Source organism: Pocillopora verrucosa, chromosome 8 (assembly GCF_036669915.1).
Source record: "Pocillopora verrucosa isolate sample1 chromosome 8, ASM3666991v2, whole genome shotgun sequence".
Classification (NCBI taxonomy): Eukaryota; Metazoa; Cnidaria; class Anthozoa; order Scleractinia; family Pocilloporidae; genus Pocillopora; species Pocillopora verrucosa.
Genome location: NC_089319.1, coordinates 397157 through 406977, shown reverse-complemented (window position 1 = coordinate 406977; position 9821 = coordinate 397157).

The following is a 9821-nucleotide window of genomic DNA, read 5'->3' as shown; positions in this document are numbered from 1 at the left end:
TCTTGAAAAGTTTCGCTTATATTTTTTCCTGTCGTAAGCAGACGATAGGCACCCCACGTAGTTGTGATGAAAATAAGTTTGGTTCTAATGCAAATTTGTATCAGCCGCGAGGGAAAGGAAACTTTCATTATTTGAAGGACAAAGCAGCAAGAATTGAATTTTGCAATTGAAATAACTCCATTAAGTGATGACAGAAATTGAAGACCCACTGTATTCATCTTACGTTTCCAATTGCGTTCTAAACGCCTTCTCGTCCTACTCAGCCATAATGTTGAACAGTTTAACAATCCAAGCGCTGAGAAGAACATCGTCGTTACCAAAGCCTTTAAGAATATTACTGCAGAGTCTTGCTGTTTCTGATCTTGGTGTTGGTTTGCTGGCTCAACCTCTTTATATTGCAGTTCTGTTTAAGTGGATCAATGACGTGGAGGACAACCTCCTTAATAACATCTTCGACGTGATCACCAGTTTATTTTATTACGCTTCGTTTCTGGGTCTCATGGCTCTAAGTTTAGACAGATTCCTGTCTGTTCATCTTCATCTCAGATATCAAGAACTTGTGACTCACAAACGTGTCGCTGGTCTGGTCATCTCAGTTTGGCTTTTGAGCACATTTCTTTCTTTAAGTTTGTTGTGGTTACCGAGCGACTTTGTAATCGACCTACTGGAAATTACTATTTTCGGATTTTGTTTTGTTTGTGTGTCACTTTTTTATTTCAGAATTTATCGTACTGTGCGACGCCTTGAAATTCAAATGCAAGCTTTGCACTTAGGGCAAGCTTTTCAGAATCAAAATGACGAAATGAAGAATTTCTTGAGGCTGAAGAAATCTGCCATTAGTACTTTCTATATATATGTTGTATTTATGATTTGTTACCTGCCAGATTATTGTAGTGCTATCCTGAATGTGTTACAGAGTCGACCAAACTTATTTTTAGACGGTTTTGATTTGTTTACTTTTACTCTTGTGTTTGCAAATTCTTCTTTTAATCCTGTTATTTACTGCTGGAGGGTGAAACACATTCGACATAGTATTGTGGGCATACTTCGAAATATATATCGGAATGTCTTTGGGGTTCATGATCATAGCTGATGAAATGTGGAGATATTTCACAAAGAGAAAGTGAAGTAATGATTTCTAGATTTTTTAAAATTTAAAAGTTTGTGAACACTTTATGAAGTTTATCCAGTTGTGAGTCGATCACCCGCCGATGTATTAACTTTTCTGTTAGTTATATACACAAAAACCGGGTGAAAATAATAATCTGACGAGTTACATGTCGATCCAGTGAAGTGGAACTGAGATATAACTTCGTTGATTTTGTTGAATTGAGACGTTAATTTTAATTCACCACACAGGTAAATAGAGCTTCTCGCGCGCGCTGATTGGCTAGTTGGGAAATGAATGGCAAGTATTATTCACCGACGAGTCGACACGAGCAGCAGATGAGACAAAGTCGCGCGTCAAGAGTTCAATTTCCGACACGTTTTTGGTATATTGACAGAAATAAACTAATATTTTGGTTTCTGTGTCGTACTGATACAAAGTCAGTCGAAGTCATGGTGAAATAATACACATAAAAAATTATGCACTTCTGATTACTGATCTGATAGCGCTGTTAAAATTTCGTCTTTCTTGACTTTCTGTGATGCTTTTTCATGTAAATTATTAATAAGTAATAAAATGATATCCTGTGCAACATGAAGTTGCAGTAATATTACGAAGACCGAGCCTTTTACCCTGTGGGAGGAAGGGTAGTAGGCTAATGAGCGAAATAAACCAACATTTCGCAACAAGCTGATAAAAGAATGATTTCACTGAATAAAATATAAAAAAAAAAAGAGAAATGATATCTTTTTTGACGTTGACTGGAACTAGTTATCAATTGTTCACCGAAGTAGATGTGAATAATTGTTTTAGTACAGGAAAAGATAAAGTGTATGTATTTCGATGAAAACTAAACTGAGTCATGAAGATTCACATGTGTATAAATGAATATGTATTTAACTTTTTAATACTCCCACATAATCACTATGCGTATTTGCTGCACAAATGACCTTGCAGCGTTATATGAAATCAACACGTGTAAGTTACAGCAACCATGCTAGACAAGAGTTGCTCCATCGTAATCTATCGCTCTTCACGTGCCATATTCCTATTTCAAAGTAAAAAAATAGGCTCGCTTTTTCTTTCGTTTCGTTCGTTTGAATCAATTTCCGAGTGACTTATCAGTTTATAAAAATCATATATTGTAAAACAATAAGAACAGCTGTTCACGTTATACGTCACCCCTTGAGGGTCCCCCAGTGGAACACATGGCCTCTTCACACAAAGAAAAACTTACAGATCTAGTTGAAAATTTTTGCCGAGCACGTAACATATAAAAAAAACTGGACAGAACTTATTCTGGAAAGTTTTTATTTAAAAATATGCCGAAATATTGGCTCTATTTGTTAAATAGTTCAAGTTCGATTTTAACCTTTCTATAGCTTGTCACTCAAGGCCGCACTTTAAGCGATTTCTTATCAGCAGTCGATTCCGATAACGTTCTTGAAAATCTTAGTCAAAATCTCAGTAACATTCCCACCCACTGCTCACTGGTGTTGTCTGCCTCAGGTCAGCAATATTGTTTGTGACATAGTCTAATGCGGATGCAGTGCGTCGTATTGAAACTGATTTAAGACCTCATATCGGGATTTTTGGCACTAAAAATAGAAATACAGTCCCTATGTACTTGATTAGAGGAGTCCCTTATCGATGTTTTGAACTGCTATTTAGTGAAGGAAAAAGCTTTTTTCTATCATGGACTAGTGGTGGAAAAAATGTTAAAGTTTCGAATACAATAAATGCCTCTCACTGGATGATTATGACATTTCAACATTAGAACAACTAATATTTAAGTTTACACCCTCTAGAAGACTGCTGAAGAAGGGAGAAATTAGCTGTATGAATATATACTATGATCTGTTCGAGGGCAGTCAACTAAAAACAGTGAAATGCATAGCGGAAATTTCTAAGTGTCAAACGCTGGTCAACAGACACGGTCATGATCGTTTGGTAACAATTGAAAATAATATTGATAATTAGGCCTTCAAAATACTTCCAATTGAAAATTGTAGCTTTATTAAAAATGCCAAGGAGAGTCTTAGAGCGATTAATTTTTAAATTAATTGAAAACTAGTATCTATTCTTTCAGAGGTAACACTTCAAAAGTACACAATATTCATTTTCCAACAATACTTCATGGGCCTTGAAAGGTAACTTTGCAGCTTGCATTAAAGGGAAATTTATGTGACTTCGAAATATCTGTTGTACATTGTTTTTGCCAGTGGCCTTATAAACAATCTAATAATTTCGAGAGTTTACGGAAATTGAGTGGGCGTTGAATTTGACAGACAGCTTGTCAATAGACATGATAAGCCTTCGTATTAAAGGTGACATACTATTGGTAGAAAACTAGAACCTGTTTACCTCATTTTATCCGTTTTCTAGCCAAGTTAATTACATTCTAATTCAGATGCTGCCAGCCGGTCCAAGTTGAAAACTTACGACCCGAAATTTTTAAAACCCGAATGAATTACAAACTTTAAATCGTTGATATCAAAATCATGAGACCCTCTCATCGGTCTTCCCAAACGTCTTAACAATTTCTTAAATTTGGAACCAAGTTTGAAAGGTAATCGTTTTTAGTTATACAGTATAACTAATGTTCCTATGACAACCGAGCTTGATAACAAGCTTTGCCAAAATTTAGCGTTTTATCGCCCTTACTTTGTATTGGTTGTAATAAGAGTCATACTCAGTTCGTACTAAAGTTTATTTACAACTTTTCACTATTACCATATACTTATACAATAAACGACTCCTTTTTAACTTTCCCACGATGGCCACGGGGAAAACTGAAAGGTAATAACCTTTCAGACATTATATAAACATAACGAAGGAAAATACTGATGGGCGGGGAAAACCACAATCGCCTAAACTTCCGTGATATCATTCGAATGGTTAGATAACATCAACAGCTTTGTTTGAAACTATTTTTACTTCCCTAAGGGTCACATGTATGGGTAAAGAAACAAGAGACAAATAATTTCCTTTTTTATGAGGTATACTTACAAGTGATTCTTGTCCAAAGTTCAATCGAGAGAGTAAAAGCGTCAGGAAGTTACTACTTGCCAAGATTAAGAAAAATTTAGATACAAAACTTGGACATTCCATTCGTTTAGAAGCTTTGCCAGCTAACAATGACATTATCCTATGCATTAATGGTTAGCTTTGCATTTATCGAGCTAAAATTTCTCATACTCATTTCAAATCATATTACCTAAGGAGCATTAATCATATCTTTGATGGTTAATATCATTTTTTACGAAGTTTTTGCCTTTGTACCTTGTATTCATCTTATAACTTTAGTTGGAGAGCCAATAGATCATAAATCCTTGTGATTATCATATTGAGCTACTCCCTATAACTAATTAATGCATTTCCGTATTTCCTTTTACAATTTTTAATCTACTACTCGTTGACCTTCTACTTGTAGAATAACCTTCGGAATTTGTCAACCCACTAATCGGAAAAAACACGGGGAAGTGTCACCTTCTCATTTAAATACAACTGGCCCGGCTGATCGATCAGAGAACCATTATAATTAATAATTCTGACGGCGACGAACTGACCAGTGGTTGATACTCACAGGTAAACCTTCATTTTCAATGCTGTATATCAGAAAGTTGCTTGCAAACATCACAAGCAAAAGAAGAAATGGAAGAAAAAAACCGCCATCTGTACGAGAAACGCATTGAAAGGGTTAGGCATATAATGTTATCGATTTTTTTTAAGAATCCAGTCGACAGTTTATTACACTGAAAAGCGATTCTGCTTTTAAGAAGCCGGAATCATCTGGCAATTAAAACATGGAACCTCTCAAAGCTTTGAGGGTTTTAATGAAACAAAGCCAGAAGATAAGAGCGGATTCGGCAGAATTTGGGCATGGTTCAAGGCTTGAAACTCAATACACGCTGTTTAAGGCAAAATTTATTAATTGTGGGGTTTCTGTTATGCTAATACTCCCGTTAAGGTCTTCTTTGATGTTCCGAGATGTGAAATGAAATGACTGATTGTTTATCAATCGCTGAACAGGAGTCCATTGAAATTTCGATCCTTTGGTTCATCTCCAACAAACAAATAAACGACATTGGTCGGCGTTTTATAATTGCATATCGTTTAAACATTTGTGAATTTTTGAAGATTGATTTCTCTTTTTAAGCTTGGATGCGCTAGCAATTCTCTAACAAAGACAAAATTAGAAAACCCCGCCTACTTTTCTGGTCTATTAGAAACAGCAGGATTCAATAAATTGCACTTTCTCGATCACTTAGAAAAAAGCATTTATTGATCCAGACATTTGTACCTGCGAAGATGGTCAATTTATTTTTTTCCTCGTGTAAATTGAAATTAAAAATATTATAATATCTTGAGGACGTTGAAAGGTTGCTTGTAAATTTAATTTTTTTGCTATAATTGCACCATTGATTCATATTTGCAGATATTAATTGAGGCCTGTTGAGAGGAAAACAATTCAGAAGCTCCAAAGCTACAAGTAAACGATATCAATCTTCTATTTTGTAAGAAAACAGCGATTACTATTTGTTAAAACAAACGAGTGACGTTTAACATAACACGTAGTCTTGCGTACTCCTTAAAGGCTCCTTAGAAACTTCCTCAACTGCCTTGGAATCAAATAAACTTCCTGAGTTATCTTTTTCAGGAACCTTGAAGGGCCAGCGGCCCAAACCAACGTTTAACTACAAAACACTTCACTGTGGAGATCAATAAAAACTGAGTTACATCTGACTTTACATATCAAAACATTTAAGCCATCAGTCAGAACATCTCCAAGTTCATCTCCACGGAAATAATATTTATGCGCGATCAAACTATTATCAAGGACATCATTGAAGTTGAAAAAGCTTTCATACGATCAATTTATAGGAACAGGACAAAGACACCCTTGTTGTCTGATTGATTTCGTATTTTGCTCTAACTTGGAATAAACGTGGCATAACTAATTAGCATAGGCCATCTGTTCATTACAGTCAATGAATCCGCCTTGAAACTGCCATCGGTTTTCTGTAAATTTATCACGTATAGTGATTGTTCAAAATTGTTGAAATATAGAATGGGGTTTCAATGGAAATTAAACTTGAGGAAACGCTTCCGCGAAAGAGATGAAATAAATATTTTCCATCTGAATCCGGGTAAATCGGATTAATTCAAACTTTGTTGACATTTCTATGTAAATTCAAAAGCCAATTCGATATTTATTTCACCCTCTGATGTTTATAAAAAAGACAAAGACAAGCGAGAAATACAGAATCTAAATGCATAAAAGAAAGACTTTATCAATTGACCTTTCCTCTTGCTTTGTAATGGTAAAACAAAATATATCATACACTGGAAATATACCCTGAAAAGGTTTTCTCAATTTTATGTTTGCAGGATCATGGGAGGTAGCCAAAATATGGTTTGGTAGATGGCAATTAACGTCAAATTCGTCAGTCGAGAGCACCGGGGAGTCACAGATAATTTAAAGAGTCTTTGATTCTTGAGAGGTTAATATTTTGTCCAACGATCAACCCTGTTAGTGTCCTGTTCGACAAGCCTCGCATTATCTGTAAAGCCGCTCGGTCTCCGTTTGTGTCCTAAACAATGACAAGCACTGAGGACCTGTATCATTCATCAATGGTCACCAATTGTGTGCTCAACGCATTATTATCCTACACCGCTATCGTGTTGAACATCATAACAATTTACGCGATGAGAAAAACATCGTCTCTGCCGAGGCCGCTGAGAACATTATTGCTGAGTCTTGCTGTCTCAGATCTGGGTGTCGGCATTTTTGTACAACCTTATTACGTTGTGCTTTTAGTTATAAAGCTGAAAGGCGCCGATCCTGTTGACAAATCAACGGATAATGCCATGTATGCCATCGCGGACACCTTTTCCATTGTTTCATTACTCAGTGTTTTTGTCCTCAGCGTGGACAGATTCCTGGCTGTACATCTTCATCTCAGATATCAAGAGCTTGTCACTCAGAGACGCACTGTTTTGGCCGTGATATCAATCTGGATGTTTAGTGTATTTCTTGCAGTAACCGGCTATTTTTGGTCGCTTCTTTTCCTTCAAAATTATTTTCCTGTAGTTTTAGGGTTCTGTCTTATTTGCACAGGATTAGTTTACTGCAGGATTTATTTCGCTGTACAACGCCACTTGAGGGAAATACAGTCCTTGCAAGTACGGCGAACCGAGCAGAATGTCGGTGACATGGAGCATACTGCAAGGATGAGGAAAACTGCCATTAGCACATTTTACGTTTATCTTGTGTTTTTAGTCTGTTGTTTGCCTGAATACTGCACTAATATGGTTGTTAGCCATGGCGAGCTTTCTGATTCTTTAAAAACCTTTAGGTTATACAGTTGGACTCTTGTGTGTGTGAATTCATCTTTAAACCCGGTTATTTATTGTTGGAGTATGAGACACATTCGGCACACCATCATTAACATTCTCAGAAATACACATCCGTGCAGAAAGTAAGCAACATAGCATGAAAACAAGTTAAACCTTTTTTAATGTTGCACCTGAAAGTTATTATAAGAGTGGATACAATAACACAACCTAACAACTATTTTAGTTAACAGCCTGCATTAAGTAGTAATATGATGATCCATTTGTAATACTCGAAATTGATCTTAAATGATAAGGACAACAACAAAGTAGGGAGCCGGCCTGAAGGAGAATATTTCAATTGCTCGCTGCTAATGACATTGCCACAGAAAATAAGTGCTTTGTATTTATGAAATTCTAAATTAAATGCACTCATGGAAAGGTATATATCAAAACGTATTGGTTACTATTGTACATATCTTCAAAGCCAAGGTCGATATAGTTTGAACATAAATGTTAAGCATGGTGATAATTTGAATTTGAATTTCAAAAATGAATGAAAGCGCTTCAGCTGTCTACGTTGTCTTGCACTAAAATCTATAGGAGAGCTTTTACAAAATAACAAGGAAACGTTCAAATTTTTCATGGCTGCATAAGTCATTATAGAAGATAAAAATACACGGACTGATACAGCGTCGTGGCTAAACCTACAAACATCTAATTAAATTTGAATTGACCTTTTAGTTGCTTTCAGAGGAGTTGCCGACAACTCCCCGACGAAATGACTTCAGGGAAATCAGAAATTCTATTTTTTCAAAATGCTTTTTCTTCTCCTCGAGTGGAAGCTATTATATTTTAATTTTGTGTTTTTTTTGTTGTAGTTGTGAATTTGGTTTTAATAGTGGTTCTACACTAGAAGTTTATAAGTCTTTAAACAAATAAAGATCCAGTATTAATTCTCCAGCCCTTTCTTCCGAGACGAATCCAAATGACATTCAATACACACTTGTCGTAGTTTTCACAGCAGTTATTGGAAAAAAGGAAATGAGTAGACCCAAGAACCGGATACTGCCAGGAACAATTTTATTTATTGAAGAGTTTTTATGGCTTCGATTATGTAAAAATCTGAATCATCACGACACTAAAAAGTTTTTTATCGCTTTTTTATAAAACAGCTTGGTGAAAGTTAGACCCCATTAGCTCACCGGTTTTTTCCGAATACTAAATGTGCATCAATTTATTTCTGGAAGATTCTCAATTAACGAAGATCGACATAATTATATGTCTCACTTCTATTGCAAATTTTACAGCTGCACTTTTTAGCCTTAAATTCATTTTATGTATCCGGTTTCGTGGCTGATTTTTCGATTCGTTGAACAAATTTGAATGAGTTAACCGACTCTTCGCACCTTATGTTATTCCCCTCGACATACTGTTTGGAGATAATTTAAGCTTTGGAGTTTTTAACTCGAAAAATAGTTATTTGTCATTTCGACATGAGACCCTTAGCGCGCTTTGTAACCATAGCTACGATAAGCTGTTTAGGAAAACTATCATGAATACACCTGAAATTTTTGCCATGATATCTGGTAATTTTGAGATGAAATAATTTTCTTCTAATACAAGAGGAAACTCCTGATCTCTGAGGTTCAGATTCGCTCAAAGCAGAAAATTCAACTTTCCTAAGGATTTCTTATTAGTTTTACCTCAAGCTTTATGAGTAACACACCTGTTTGTTAATTTGTTTCGTTATTTTTTCTGTCTATCCTTTGCTTTTGTTCTCGTTATGTTTTATTAATGGTTCGCATCTTTAACTATTTCTGTTAAGAATTGGCAAAACAAACCCGCACCTCCTTGTCGATTCCACCCCCTCTGCAGCCCAGGCTCTTGCTTTTGCCACTCAACCACCCTTGGCCCAGAGGGACTTTTTCTACTGGCTAAGCAGCGGCAGAAGGTAAGCTTGGCTTCTAATTGTGCAAAACTGCCCACCAGGAAAATTAACGAAAACAATGCTTTTCATGAGAAGCCATGTTTAATGGAAGATCAAACTCAAAACCTACCCTTCCCACCCATTAACTTTCGATACGCCACTGCCGGCAACATATGCAAAATTAGAATGAAGATCAATATAAACATCATTTAATCAGTCCATTTTGAAGTACGAACGTTCTTATGTTTATTTTCTTAAAACAGAATAGAGCTTCGATCAAAAGCCTCAATGATGAAAAGGAGATCACACTCTTTGTTACTGGAAATAGAAGACAATCACTTTGGAGGAATAAATTATCCCGTCGTCGCGATCATATTAAACAAGAAAAGGACCGAGAAAGTCTAAGCAAAGTAAATTTAAAGTACACCCTGGGTAGTGCTCAGAAGA